Source organism: Cherax quadricarinatus, chromosome 12 (assembly GCF_038502225.1).
Source record: "Cherax quadricarinatus isolate ZL_2023a chromosome 12, ASM3850222v1, whole genome shotgun sequence".
In the NCBI taxonomy this organism is placed as follows: domain Eukaryota; kingdom Metazoa; phylum Arthropoda; class Malacostraca; order Decapoda; family Parastacidae; genus Cherax; species Cherax quadricarinatus.
This window is the reverse complement of record NC_091303.1, coordinates 54238861-54254654: the sequence shown is the minus strand read 5'-3', so window position 1 is coordinate 54254654 and position 15794 is coordinate 54238861. Positions and strand designations below refer to the sequence as shown.

The window sequence follows — 15794 nt, the reverse complement described above, 5'->3', positions numbered from 1 at the left end:
TCACTCTCCTGTCTTCGATAGCCTTGTCGTACCTCTTCTTCAAGCTATATGTAGATCCCGCCTCTACTCCAGTGTCCAGGTAGTTCCTCTCCCTGACTACGTTAAGGCTGAACAAATACTTCGTAAAATCCCTGTGACTCATCTGTCTTTTCCAGCTGTGCCCTCGTGTTCCTGTTTCCCGCCTCTCGATCAATCTTTCCTTGTCCACCCTGTCACTTCATATCAGTACCCAGTAACTCTTAGCTCCGGGACTAATACTTTTGCAAACCTGTGCACTTTATCCAATTTCTTGATATGATTAATCAGGTGTTGGCTCCATACTGGCGCTGCTTACTCTAATGTGAGTCTGACATTAGCTGTTGATCTGTCATACGTGTATTTGTTGCAACATTTGTTTGACAAATTTGCGCCTCTTAGACTTCATTCTTTTCCTGCTCTTCTTCGCCTGTTCCCAATTTTCATTAGTTTGCGGCTGCTTTGGCTAAATTTCAGTAACCATCTGTTAGCCCAGACCTGCAGCTGGTTGAGGTCCATTTGTAGTCTTTCCTGATCCTCACTTGTTTAGATTTTTCAACGTTATTCTCGAATCATTTGTGAACAGAGATGCCTCTTACTGTATCTCTTGCGTCATGTCGTTCGTGTTTATAAGAAAGTACCTAGTCTAGTACTGATCCTTATGGAAGCCCACTCGTCACACGCGCCCATTATGATACTTCTTCACGGGCAGTCACTCGTTGTTTCTTTGCTGTTATATATTCCGATCCATTATGCCCAGTGATCTGGTGGCCACGGGGTCAAACACACACACACACACACACACACACACACACACACACACACACACACACACACACACACACACAGATGCAAGGAGGAACGAGAGGCAATGATGACGATGAGCAAGACCCAGACACAGGAGGAAGGGCAAACACACCCTGCAGAATCTCCCACCGAAAGACTCCAACCGCGACAATCCCAACGCAGCTGAGCAACCTAAACTACAACCAACTCACTGTTCCCTCCGCCACCAACCCCCACATCACAAACCTCACCCCAACAGCTGTCCCTTATGGGCATTCTGACCCCACCCACATCATCACAAACCCCACCTACACCACAGCCCCCCATAGGCCCCCACCAAGGCTCTCGCTCCCCCAACCCAAATATTCTTGCAGGACCACAGTGATAGAAAAGAAGCTGAAAGTTTGGTACACAAACGTGGACGGAATAACGAATAAGCATGAGGAGTGGAACGAAAGAATCAGTGAGAAATCCCCAGACATCATAGCAGTCACAGAAACAAAACTCGCTGAGACAATAACAGACGCAATCTTCCCACCGGGATATCAGATCCTGAGGAAAGATAGAAGGAGCCGATGGGGATTTGAGGAAATGGAAGGCATGGACGTGATTGGAGAAAGAGACGACATAGTAGGTACAATTCAGTCTGGAGAATATGAAGTAGTCGTTGGAGTAATGTATAACCCACCACAGAAGTGCAGGAGGCCAAGAGAGGAGTACGAAGAAAACAACAGGGCGATGGTGGACACACTGGCTGAGGTGGCAAGAAGAGCTCACTCGAGCAGAGCAAAGTTACTGGTATTGGGCGATTTCAACCACAGGGAGATCGACTGGGAAAACCTGGAGCCACATGGGGGTCCCGAAACGTGGAGAGCCAAGATGATGGATGTGGTACTTGAAAACCTCATGCATCAACATGTCAGGGACACTACCAGAGATAGAGGGGAGGATGAGCCAGCAAGACTGGATCTTTTGTTCACCCTGAGCAATTCAGACAATGAGGACATCACTTACGAGAGGGCCCTTGGAGCTAGCGATCACATGGTTCTGAGTTTTGATTATATAGTAGAGTTACAAGTGGAGAAGGTAACAGGAATTGAATGGGAAAAGCCAAACTGTAAAAGGGGGGACTACACAGGTATGAGAAACTTCCTGCAGGAGGTTCAGTGGGACAGAGAACTGGTAGGAAAATCAGTAAACGAGATGATGGAATATGTAGCAAAAAGTGCAAGAAGGCAGAGGAAAGGTTTGTTCCCAAGGGAAACAGAAACAATAGGAAGACCAAAGCGAGTCCTTGGTTTACCCGAAGGTGTAGGGAGGCAAAAACTAAGTGCACCAGAGAATGGAAAAGGTACAGGAGGCAAAGGACCCAGGAAAATGGGGAGATTAGTAGAAGAGCCAGAAACGAGTTCACACAGATAAGGAGGGAGGCCCAGCGACAGTACGAAAACAACATAGCATCGAAAGTCAAATCTGACCCGAAACTGCTGTATAGCCACATTAGGAGGAAGACAACAGTCAAGAAACGATCAAGAGGTATGTGAGGAGCTCAACATTAGATTCAAGGAAGTATTTACAATGGAGACAGGAAGGCCTCTGGGGGGACAGACCAGATGGGGACACCAGCAAGGAATATACCAACAAGTGTTGGACGACATACATACAGATGAGGAGGAGGTGAAGAAACTGCTAAGGGACATTGATACTTCAAAGGCAATGGGACCGGACAACATCTCCCCGTGGGTCCTTAGAGAGGGAGCGGACATGCTGTGCGTGCCACTTACCACAATCTTCAACACGTCCCTGGAAACTGGGCAACTACCTGAGGTATGGAAGACGGCAATTGTAGTTCCCATTTTTAAAAAAGGAGACAGAAAAGAGGCACTAAATTATAGACCTGTGTCATTGACGTGTATAGTATGCAAAGTTATGGAGAAGATTATCAGGAGGAGAGTGGTGGAGCACCTGGAACAGAACAAGAGTATAAACGCCAACCAGCATGGATTTATGGAAGGCAAATCCTGTGTCAGAAACCTTTTGGAGTTTTATGATAAAGTAACAGAAGTAAGACACGAGAGAGAGGGGTGGGTTGATTTCATCTTCTTGGACTGCAAGAAGGCCTGTGACACAGTTCCTCACAAGAGATTAGTGCAGAAGCTAGAGGATCAGGCGTGTATAACAGGAAAGGCACTGCAATGGATCAGAGAATACCTGACAGGGAGGCAACAACGAGTTATGGTACGTAATGATGTATCAGAGTGGGCACCTGTGATAAGCGGGGTCCCACAGGGGTCGGTCCTAGGACCAGTGCTATTTTTGGTATATGTGAACGACATGATGGAAGGGTTAGACTCAGAAGTGTCCCTGTTCGCAGATGATGTGAAGTTAGTGAGGAGAATTAAATCAGATGAGGACCGGACAGGACTTCAAAGAGACCTGGACAGACTGGACATCTGGTCCAGCAACTGGCTTCTCGAATTTAATCCCGCCAAATGCAAAGTCATGAAGATAGGGGAAGGGCACAGAAGACCGCAGACAGAGTATAGGCTAGGTGGCCAAAGACTGCAAACCTCGCTCAAGGAGAAAGATCTTTGGGTGAGTATAACACCGAGCATGTCTCCGGAAGCACACATCAACCAGATAATTGTTGCAGTATATGGGTGCCTGGGAAACCTGAGAACAGCGTTCCGATACCTTAGTAATGAATCGTTCAAAACGCTGTACACCTTGTACGTCAGGCCCATACTGGAGTATGCAGCACCTGTTTGGAACCCGCACTTGATCAAGCACGTCAAGAAACTAGAGAAAATGCAAAGGTTTGCGACAAGGTTAGTTCCAGAGCTAAGGGGGAATGTCCTATGAAGAAAGGTTAAGGGAAATCGGCCTGACGACACTGGAGGACAGGAGGGTCAGAGGAGACATGATAACGACGTATAAAATACTGCGCGGAATAGACAAGGTGGACAAAGACAGAATGTTCCAGGGAGGGGACACAGAAACAAGAGGTCACAATTGGAAGTTGAAGACACAGATGAGTCAGAGAGATATTAGGAAGTATTTCTTCAGTCATAGAGTTGTCAGGCAGTGGAATAGCCTAGAAAGTGACGTAGTGGAGGCAGGAACCATACACAGTTTTAAGACGAGGTTTGATAAAGCTCATGGAGTAGGGAGAGACACGGCCCAGTAGCAACCGGTGAAGAGGCGGGGCCAGGAGCTAAGACTCGACCCCTGCAACCACAAATAGGTGCGTACAAATAGGTGAGTACACACACACACACACACACACACACACACACACACACACACACACACACACACACACACACACACACACCTACACACACAGCTTTCGCTTCACACAGTGAGGGCCTGGGTTCGATTCCCGGGGAGGGTAGAAATATTGGGCGTGTTCCCTTACACCGGTTGTTTTTTTTCCCCATCAGTAAAATGGGTGCCTGGGTATTAGTGGACTGGTGTGGGTCGCATCCTGGGACAAAATTGACCGAATTTACCGGAAATGCTCTGCATAACAAGGGGTTTTCTATGTAGTAGTATGTAATTGATGTCAACTAAGCCTGTATACCTTGTACATGTACTTGTAGAAATAAAGATACCATTATTATTATTATTTTATTATTATTATTATTATTATTATTATTATTATTATTATTATTATTATTTTATTATTATTATTATTATTATTATTATTATTATTATTATTATTATTATCATTATTGTATATCTCTCCTGTTTTCCTACCTACTCCTTTAGCTTTTGATCCAGTCTCTTGTGCTGTACTGTATCAAAAACCCACTTACAGTCCAACAGTCCTGTCTAACTCCTGTTACGTGTCTCAGAACTGTTAAAGTCCAACATGTTGTTTAAGGTCCTGACACACTCCTCAAATTAGTTCTTGATTAACCGGATTGTGGTTCGTACGTTGGACTGCTTGTGGCTAGCAGTATTAACTTGACTGATCAGGCCTTGATCCACCGGGAGACCCGGTCTGGGACTGAGTCGTGGGGGGCGTTGACCCCCGAGGTATCCTTCATGTATTATTCAATAAGTAATGTCCAAGTGAATTTGTCGCTTTTAGAGAACAGAAAAAAAAGAAAATACGAGAAACACTTGTAAAATCTTGAGAAGACGTGGAAAAACTGAGGGAAAATATTTATAGATCAGCATTGAAGACACACTTGAAGGATGAACAAGAAGAAGGATGAAGATGAATGCAGGAATTATTTCTTCATAAATCTTGCAACTGAGGAGTTTAATCAGCTGCAACAACTATTGCAACTTTGAAATATGATTAATTGAGAGTAGAAGACGTGAATGCACGAGCGAGGCTCTCCTAACATAACCACTAATTGTTAAATATTTACGTAAACACTTTCTCAAACGTTGTTTATGTTTCTTAAGACAATCACTTTCACACACACACACACACACACACACACACACACACACACACACACACACACACACAGAACATGGGAGGAGAGAAGCTGCGACTATCAATGAGTGAGAAGCAGCTGGGGTGAATATGATATCAAACATTGTGACAGTATTGGCCATACAGTGTATAACAGCAGTGACACAAGCAAGATTATCAAACTTCGGAAGAACATTCAGCAACCAGAATACAGAATTATTTAGAGCCTCATATGCGGCGAGTCACTGAGTACGTAGCACCAGCATGGAGCCCAAACCTAGTCGAGTATGTGAAGAAACTCGAAAAGTTCCAAAGGTTTGCAACCCAAGTAATATGAGAGCTGAGAGGATTATGCTATGATGAGAAGTTACCTGAGATTAATCTGACGCTCTGAGAGGCGTGGAGGGTGAGGGGTGACATGATTACTACGTATAAAATCTTAAGAGAAATTGATATGGGTTATATAGACTGAATTAAGAGGATCAGAATCAAGAGGTCAGGTAGAAGCTGAAACACAGATGACTCATGGGAATGTAAGTATTTCTTTAGTCTCATTGTAGTTGAAAAGTGGAATGACTTAGATGAGACAGAGGTGGAGGTAAACTCAATACACAGCTTCAAGAGTAGATATGATAAGGTCCAAAAGGAGAGAAGTCTATGATGCCAACCATACTGGTCTAGAAGACCGGGCCCGGAGCTGAGCCTCAACCCGTATAAACACAACTCGGTGAGTACAGCACTGTGAGTACACACATACACACACGCTTCAGTATCTTCAGAAAATATCAGACTATAAACAACTGACTGACGTGTTGTTTCGTCTTTATTTACAGTGTTGTTGTTGATGCCTCCTGCTGCACCACACACTGCCCTCTCACCTCACTAAGTAAGTATATCTTCATATCTTGTATGATGTCCTGTATTTGACACTGTATTCTTGTGGATGTATTTGATACAATAATGCCCTTACCTCCGGAGGTAAGTCCTGACCTCGTAAGTCTTCACATGGCTCATGTTCAATATGCTAGCGATGTTATGAACGTAATCCCTAATATTGTGACATTGTCGTGACGTAAAGGGAAGCGACGTAAGACACCTCATGACGCCGGGAACCGAGTATCTTGTCACGTTAAGGTCCCACCATAACACTTAACCCTAGTTCTAAAATATATTAACCCTTGCAGTTTATAAGCTACAAGTAAACAACTTATGGAGTAACAGGTAAACAACGTCAATAGTAAGAAGAATCCCAGTAGACACTAACAGAGCAACACGGCACCATAATCACTCCTGGTGACACACCACACTAGAGACTGTCTTCACGTGAAGCGTGACACTGCTTGGACACCCCAACACTGACACATTAATCTTTGTCTCTCCCTCAAGGTTAATCCGGACACACCAAGAGTTGTTAACACTTCCGCTAAGACGGCAACAAACGTTTCCTCTACAACGTTCATTTAGCAAAACATTTTTTGACGTATTTCTCCGACACTTTTCGAATTTAAAGTTAGTGCATATTGGCTTTCAGTCCTATAGAAGTAATGTGAAATTTATGCTACAGTACATAAAGTGCAAAATAAGTATAGGGGAGTGAACACTTGTCTGCGTTGCAGCGGCGTCGAGAACCATCGTGTAAAAAAGTGATTAGTGTATAATTATTGTTAGTAATACCGACAACAATTGAAAGTAAAGACTTGCAACTTATTGAGAGATATATTAAAACAACGTTTGACCCACTAGGAACTTCGTCTAGCCAATACATACATTACTTGGATACAATGAGTATGTATAGAGGATGATGTTGGGGTAGTAGTAGTAGTAATAGTAGTAGTAGAAGTAGTAAGTTGTAGTAGTAATAATAGTAGTAGTAAAAATCATGTCTCCAGAAAAACCAGTGTCGTGTTTTTGAAGTAAGATTCGTGTTAGAATTCCTGAAATACTAAAGATTCTATTATTCTATTTTAACAAAATTGGAGACAGATGTGAAGGTCTCTTGTGTCTTCGTGTGGCTGATTCTGCAATATCTAGTCGGGCATCCTTCCATCTCATAAGATGGTTAGTGTTGCTCTGATGCTGCACATAGGCACTGGTCAGATTGACACATACGCTGGCATGTGCTCGTTCGGTTGTGTTCCCAGTGTGGCAGATGTTTCTTCAGTGGATACTTTACCATGCTTGGACTATTAAGTGGGAGATTCTAGTTTTGGTGAGGTCGTTCATACAAGGCAGTGGTTGTGACTATTCTGATAGTGATTAGGTGTATACTGTAAGACAGTTTGAATAGCTTGGAAGCTTGGAAGAATGATGAATTTGTAAAAACTGGTGTCGCTGCATGGAGAGTTAAATATTTTGAAGACGTTTTTCATGTTATACCTAATAAATGCAGGATAATGGAGCTATGGCAATGGGTTACTCATACACGAGGCTCTTGGGAAACCTTCCATAATATCTCATTTATGTAAAGTAAAAGGACACAAGTGCAACTAATGTGACATTTATTGTGGCAACGTTTCGCTCTCCAGGAGCTTTATCAAGCCATTACAAACAATACATGGACACAGAGGGTATATAAAGGCTCAGAGTGAGGTGTAATACTAGTGAGGTACCATTTCGATGTTCACTAGTGGTAGTGGTAGTGGTAGTAGTAGTGGTAGTGACAAAAGTAATACAATATGGTAGAGCAATTAATTCGTACATGAGTAAAAGGATATAAAAGCTATTACTTGGGTAACATAAAAATAGGCTGGACAAATATAGACTGGAATGAGGCAGCTTGTTTCAGTGTTCACTCTCTGTAATGTGCTTTGAGTAGTATAACAGGAGAGACTATGTGATGGCAGGATTTACTGTTTTCAGGAGGATTCTTGCTAAGACTTCGGAGATGGTGAAGCTGCCGTTGTTTTGTTTAATTGTATTCGAAACAGCGATCAATGCTGATTCGAGGCACTTGCGTCTGCGGAAATTAGTTTCTTTGATCACTAATTGGGCGTCTCTGAATTTCATGAGATGATTGGTGGAATTTCGGTGTTGTACACAGGCGTTGTTCAAGTTATCGTTCCTACATGCGTAAATGTGTTCATTGAGGCGGGTGTCGAGATTTCTGGCTGTTTCACCTACGTAAATCTTGTCACAGCCTCCACAGGGTATGGTGTAAACTCCTGCATTGACTGGTTCGTGGTGCTTGGATTTTTGTCTCATTTAGTTTCGGTGTCCTGACGAGAAAAAAAAAACAAGCGACATAATTTTATATGTAGATTTTCTGTAGATCTTGAGTTAGTTATAGACTTAAGGATTTTGTTAGGGATTATGTTGTCGAAACATTCAGCTTCCATGTAAAAATTCCTAGACATGGCGTTACTGTTAGTAATAGTTCATTACCAGGTATATACAATGATAGATTTAAGCAGGTATATATAATGGCAGGGTGACATTTGCTCTTATTGACACTTCTCAAGTTAAGAACGACAAGAACTATGTTGAGACAGGCATCAAAATTAATAACTGGTCGTCTACACTGCAAACTAAATTGTGTGTCGTCCTAAAGACAGTAAAGTTAACGTATGACACTGAGTTTGACTCTGTGATCATTACTGATGTTATGTCATCACTTAAAGCTCTTGACTCACATAATGACTAACAGCATTCTTATTGGAGAAGGTATATATATATATATATATATATATTTAAAACTCTGGGATAAAGGTATTAAAGTATAATTGTAATGGATTCCATCACACATTGGATTACTGTTTCATGTAGAATATAATTTTGGTGTGTCTGTGATTATCACTGAGAATAATATTTTGAAATAAGTTAATAATCAAATTGAATTTTATATTAATGCAGTTAGAAGTCTGAGTTTATAGATCTATCGCCCACTATGATAACATGAACGTAGATAATGTCATTATATTAATGAAAATCAGAGACTAGGAATATTAAGCAAATTTCCTAAATTTGGTTGCAATAAGTGAGCTGTAGATATAAATCCAGAAACATTCCTCTTAGCTCTCTTGGGGCCTAGTTCAAAAGCCTTCTGAGCATCCATATGCTCTTGCGCAACCGTCCATAGGATGGATATGGGGTGCACATTAAATTACCAGCGTCGTTGAGAAAATCTAAAATCTAATGTAATCTAATTCTGAAGCAATGCATCCTAACATGTTTGCGACTCATCTGTATTTTCACTTATCAGCTGTGTCCTCGTGTTTCTCTTTCCAGTCTCTCCAACATTCTGTCCCTATTCACACTATCAATTCCTCTCAGTAATTTGTAAGATGTGCATGTGTGTGTGTGTGTGTGTGTGTGTGTGTGTGTGTGTGTGTGTGTGTGTGTGTGTGTGTATGTACTCACCTAATTGTACTCATATTACAATCCAGGGACAATGAGGCCTGTTGTCCTGGGTGTAAAGGGCAACAAGGAGCAGAACAAACACAGCTGAATTACTTTGAAATACATTTTTCTTCACCAAGAGCAATGTGGATATTTACACATATGTAAAGTATATACAGTTGAAAATGTATGTGTACAACACGGTTTAGGCAAGGCCAAGACAGCCTGGAGACAGAATGGACAACCGTGCTCAACCAGCTCTAGTATGGAAATGACACGGGTATACAGGTAGGTGGTGCCCACAGCTCCTCTACGATTGCCAGAACCACGTTCTCATTGGCTGAACCTAGGTACTGATCGAACGATGGGGCCCCGTCGTTCGGCCCTAGTACTGGTTCGCTGGTTGGGTAGATATCCTTTCAATGAGGGTGTGTACATGCCCAGAATAAAGTTTAAGTACTCTTCGCATGCCACAACTCACCTAATTGTACTCACCTAATTGTGGTTGCAGGGGTCGATACTCAGCTCCTGGCCCCACCTCTTCACTGAGTGCTACTAGGTCCTCTCTCTCCCTGCTCCATGAGCTTTATCATACCTCATCTTAAAGCTATGTGTGGGTCCTGCCTCCACTACCTCACTTGCTAGGCTATTCCACTTCCTGAGTACTCTATGACTAAAGAAATACTTCCTAACATCCCTTTCCTTCATCTGGGTCTTCAACTTCCAATTATGACCCCTTGTTTCTGTGTCCCCTCTCAGGAACATCCTGTCTCTGTCCACCTTGTCTATTCCACGCAGTATTTTGTATGTCGTTATCATGTCTCCCCTAACCCTCCTGTCCTTCAGTGTCGTCAGGCCGATTTCCCTTAACCTTTCTTCATAGGACATTCCCCTTAGCTCTGGAACTAACCTTGTCGCAAACTTTTCCACTTTCTCTAATTTCTTGACGTGCTTGATCAAGTGCGGGTTCCAAACTGGTGCTGCATACTCCAGTATGGGCCTGACGTACACGGTGTACAGTGTCTTGAAGGATTCCTTACTAAGGTATCGGAACGCTGTTCTCAGGTTTGCCAGGCGCCCATATACTGCAGCAATTACCTGGTTGATGTGTGCTTCCGGAGACGTGCTCGGTGTTATACTCACCCCAAGATCTTTCTCCTTGAGCGAGGTTTGCAGTCTTTGGCCACCTAGCCTATACTCCGTCTGCGGTCTTCTTTGCCCTTCCTCGATTTTCATGACTTTACATTTGGCGGGGTTAAATTCGAGAAGCCAGTTGCTGGACCAGGTGTCCAGCCTGTCCAGGTCTCTATGAAGTCCTGCCTGATCCTCATCTGATTTAATTCTCCTCATTAACTTCACATCATCTGCAAACAGGGACACTTCTGAGTCTAACCTTTCCATCATGTCGTTCATATATACCAAAAATAGCACTGGTCCTAGGACCGACCCCTGTAAGACCCCGCTCGTCAGAGGTACCCACTGTGATACCTCATCACATACCGTGACTCGTTGTTGCCTCCCTGTCAGGTATTCTCTGATCCATTGCAGTGCCCTTCCTGTTATACGCGCCTGATCCTCTAGCTTCTGCACTAATCTCTTGTGAGGAACTGCGTCAAAAGCCTTCTTGCAGTCCAAGAAGATGCAATCAACCCATCCCTCTCTCTCGTGTCTTACTTCTGTTAGTCTATCATAAAATTCCAGAAGGTTTGTGACACAAAATTTGCCTTTCATAAATCAGTGCTGGTTGACGTTTATACTCTTGTTCCGCTCCAGGTGCTCCACCACTCTCCTCCTGATAATCTTCTCCATGACTTTGCATACTATACACGTCAGTGACACTGGTCTATAGTTTAGTGTGTGTGTGTGTGTGTGTGTGTGTGTGTGTGTGTGTGTGTGTGTGTGTGTGTGTGTGTGAGTGAGTGGTGTCTAAACTTTGCATTACCGATAAATTTCAGGTTTTGGAGTAAGTTTTAAATGCATATTTTCTCTTATATAGGAGGTGAGGTTCATGGGTAAACACCAGGTGTGACACCTCGTCACGGAGCTCAACACTCAGACGCCCAGAAGATAACCAGTCTCAGCAACACCTCAGTACTTGTGTGACGGCAACCACCAGCAAATATAAAACGAATACATATATATATATATATATATATATATATATATATATATATATATATATATATATATATATATATATATATATATATATATATATATATATATATATATATACATAAACATATTCATTATATTTCCTAGAATGTGTACTCTTTCATGCCGAAAAAAGGAAAACTAAATGAATTAACAGTCTCGTGAAGTGCATATTCACAAAGTACTCAGCCTTAGTAATGAAGGTGAGCAGAGCGACGAAGATGCTCTTCCGCTCAGACTGAGACATTTTCTTCACTAATAAACAGCAACAGCAGTCCCTGCATACCTTTCTTAGTGTGTCCTCCAGTGAACTTTAAACAGCGTTTTTTCCTGAACGCCTCATTGACAATGTTAGGGTTCACGACCCAAAGTTCATTATTGGCGTCAGACTCAGGGATATTCTTACTGGCTCCTCAACCAAAGCAGTTCCCTGCCTTCAGCTACAAGCAGTAGCACTGGGGTTCATCACAGAATGTAGCTTCAACAATGCTTGAAAGTGTGTCAAGGAAGAAATAAGTTTTCTTGTCAGTGAGAACTCTAATTTATTCAGGGGATTTTGTGAGCTGTCTCTAATTCCTCTCTAGGTACCCGGCTTGACTCTCAGGCCATTCGTATTGGTGCTGCTTTTCCCTTGGCCACTTCTCTGATTATCAAATGCACGAATATCTGTGGCATTGCATGATCTTGTTTCTCATAGTTCTGAAGGATAACATCCCAGGGCATAAATATGTTAACAGCATTATCAGAAGAAGACACATCCAACAATGAGGAATCTGCCGCAACTATGCAGCTCTGCTGACAGCCAAAATCATCCTGCGTCGTACGCAACCCAACTCTGAGGAGCTGAGATGCATATCAAAAATACAATAGTCCATATCCTCGTAACTGACACATACCTAGGATGTCAGTGATACTGGTATATTCCTCTCTGTCTGCTTTCTTAAATATTGAAAGTATGTTCGAGTTCTCTCAGTATCTGGCAATTATCCCATAATTATTGACTTCGTGTAGATTTTTCCAAGTTTTTCTGCTCCCTCGAAAAATCCATGGTGAGAACTTGCTGGATCACATTGTCTTTGATGTAGTCAGTTCACTCAACAGTGTTTTCACCTCTTTCCTTGTTCTGTGTTTGGTGTCTAGTGTTCAGTGGTGAAACATTTCTCCTTGATTCTCTGGCACTGGTCCTGTTTCCACTTTTTTAAACCATTTATTCAGCGTCATCTATAAGTTTGTTGTCATTTATCGCCAGCTCTTCTGAATTTTTTCTTCATTCTTGTTACCTGGCGTTTTATTGTCTTCTTTTTCCTGGTGTGGCTGTCAGTCAGGTTATATTTAAACTTGGCTTTTCCTTCTGTGTCATTCTCAAATTGTCGCTCAACTCTTCTGGTTCTCCTTTTTTACTTATCTGTTTTCATCTTTCCTTTCCATTTCACAGTGATATATGCTGAGTAAAATACAACGTATTCTTAGCATACCACACCACCCTTATGCTATTTTCTTGTTTTCATTTTTTTCCCCTTTTCATCTTTCATTGAACCTCGTCTCTTTTAGTCCTTACCACTTCCTTCCTCTTCCTGTTTTGGGTATTAAGCTCTGGTCAGCCACCTCGCACTTTCCAGCTATGTGCCTTATAATTTCCCCTCATTGACTTGCCTTCTAGTTAACTTTCCTACTGCACTAAATTCAGAAACTCTCTCATCCATTCAAAGTTTTCTCTTCTTAAATCTGATTTCTGTCAACCCTCACCTGCTACTCTACCCTGAGCATTTACTTGTACAAGGTAATCACAACTCAGTACTGCAGGGTGGCTAGTATCTGGAGTCCACAGATACACTTATAGTACTTACTAGAATCAGTCTTATTATGAATATTATGTTTATCATGAAGTGCTAAACCCAGAGGGGGGTCACACAATACCTGAACAATAAGAGACACTCTCATTAATTGAGATCCTACAGGGAATATAGCATCTGATATCATTTATTTCGTCACTGTAATTGTTATGATATTTGGGATTGCCTCTACTATCCATGATATCGTTCATCACACTAGTTTGATAATCAATCTTCATTTGTGTACCAAATACGTGGTGTCCAAGATTTCTGTTCGAAGAGGCGAGGCTGGGATTAGTGAGCACATAGTGTGTGTGTGTGGGTGTGCGTGTGTGTGTGTGTGTGCGTGTATGTGTGTGTGTATGTGTGTGTATGTGTGTGTGCGTCTATAATTTATATAGACATGCCAAAGCAAAATAAAGTAAAAAAAAACTTGAAGTGTTTGACTCTACTGACGGATCTGCTGTTAAATATGTAGTGGTAAAAAAGCACAAAGAATATAGGAAGACAGACTAGAAGTCTTAACAAGATAAACAAACAGTAAAAAGAAGCACAAGAAACATTTACACAGAAGTGATAACACAACATTCAGACACTTCATGGAGGTCAAATTTCTTGCTGCCATGAAATAATTATTTGGGTCGTAAGTTACTGTTATAATAATTGATCAAAGTTGTCTACACTTCCATGAAATAAAAAACTAATATCTCTTACCAAGTTTTGGCAAGAATAACTTTTCTACATATCTCATCCAGGAAAAAAAATATTAATGAGTTACCATCTCCATCTCACACCACCAAAATGAGAATCATCAGACTTAAGGCTGAAGGGAATTAAGTTATAATATTCCAGAGATTCTCAAAGTCAAGGCTAAAGAAACATTTAATATATCTGGGACTCGCAAAACTGAGGACTGAAAGAACAATTTATAATATAAATCTATATTAAGTCGTAATAAACAAATGATGGACGAGATGTTGAAGCGGTAGTGAGAGAGACACGTCATTTTGGGGACCTCGGTTCGAGCCTCTCGTCCAGCCTTCTGTATATTTACTTTAAAAAATACTTCAGATTCCCTGATTTCGTAGATTCAAAGAATCTCTCTCTCCATAAACAGGGGCAAACAGGACGACTCCGTTGCAAGTCATCCTGTTAGGCTAACAGGACATTACTCTTCCTTGACGACTAAGAAGGAGAGTGAGAGAGCGAGGGATAAATGTAGGAAGTCGAAGAGTAATCAAGGGAAGTAGGAAGGTAGGGAGTGACGGAGAAACATAGGAAGTGAGGGAGGAAAGGAGTGGAGAGAGATATTGAAGGAGATATGGAGTAAGCAACTTTAATCCCCTCCTTGCAACTTTAACCCCCAAATAGCAACTTTAGCCCCTTCCTAGCAACTTTAACCCCCTCCTAGCAACTTTAACCCCCTCCTAGCAACTTTAACCCCATTCTAGCAATTTCAATCCTTCCTAGAAGGTACAACACTGTTAAGAGTAATATTTCTGTAAGTTATTCATCATCTTCCTGACAACAGCGTTACTGACTGATGTTAACTTGTTACTGACTGATGTTAACTTGTTACTGACTGATGTTAACTTGTTACTGACTGATGTTAACTTGTTACTGACTGATGTTAACTTGTTACTGACTGATGTTAATTTGTTACTGACTGATGTTAACTTGTTACTGACTGATGTTAATTTGTTACTGACTGATGTTAACTTGTTACTGACTGATGTTAACTTGTTACTGACTGATGTTAACTTGTTACTGACTGATGTTAACTTGTTACTGACTGATGTTAATTTGTTACTGACTGATGTTAATTTGTTACTGACTGATGTTATCTTGTTACTGACTGATGTTAACTTGTTACTGACTGATGTTAACTTGTTACTGACTGATGTTAATTTGTTACTGACTGATGTTAACTTGTTACTGACTGACGTTATCTTGTTACTGACTGATGTTATCTTGTTACTGACTGATGTTGTCTTGTTACTGAGTGGTGTTATCTTGTTACTGACTGATGTTATCTTGTTACTGACTGATGTTAATTTGTTATTGACTGATGTTAACTTGTTACTGACTGATGTTATCTTGTTACTGACTGATGTTATCTTGTTACTGACTGATGTTGTCTTGTTACTGAGTGGTGTTATCTTGTTACTGACTGATGTTATCTTGTTATTGACTGATGTTAATTTGTTATTGACTGATGTTATCTTGTTACTGACTGATGT

General features: G+C 41.5%; 1 protein-coding gene across 2 annotated transcripts in view; it reads left to right on the top strand.

Annotated features, from left to right (window-relative positions):
* Positions 1–15794, top strand: part of LOC128686689 (serine/arginine repetitive matrix protein 2-like) — a 639380-nt gene that overhangs the window by 346502 nt on the left and 277084 nt on the right. For both annotated transcript variants that reach the window (XM_053773722.2, XM_053773720.2), the window contains exon 2: positions 6067–6119. The gene's annotated coding sequence lies outside the window, so the exon portion shown is untranslated. The remainder of the gene's footprint in view (positions 1–6066; positions 6120–15794) is intronic.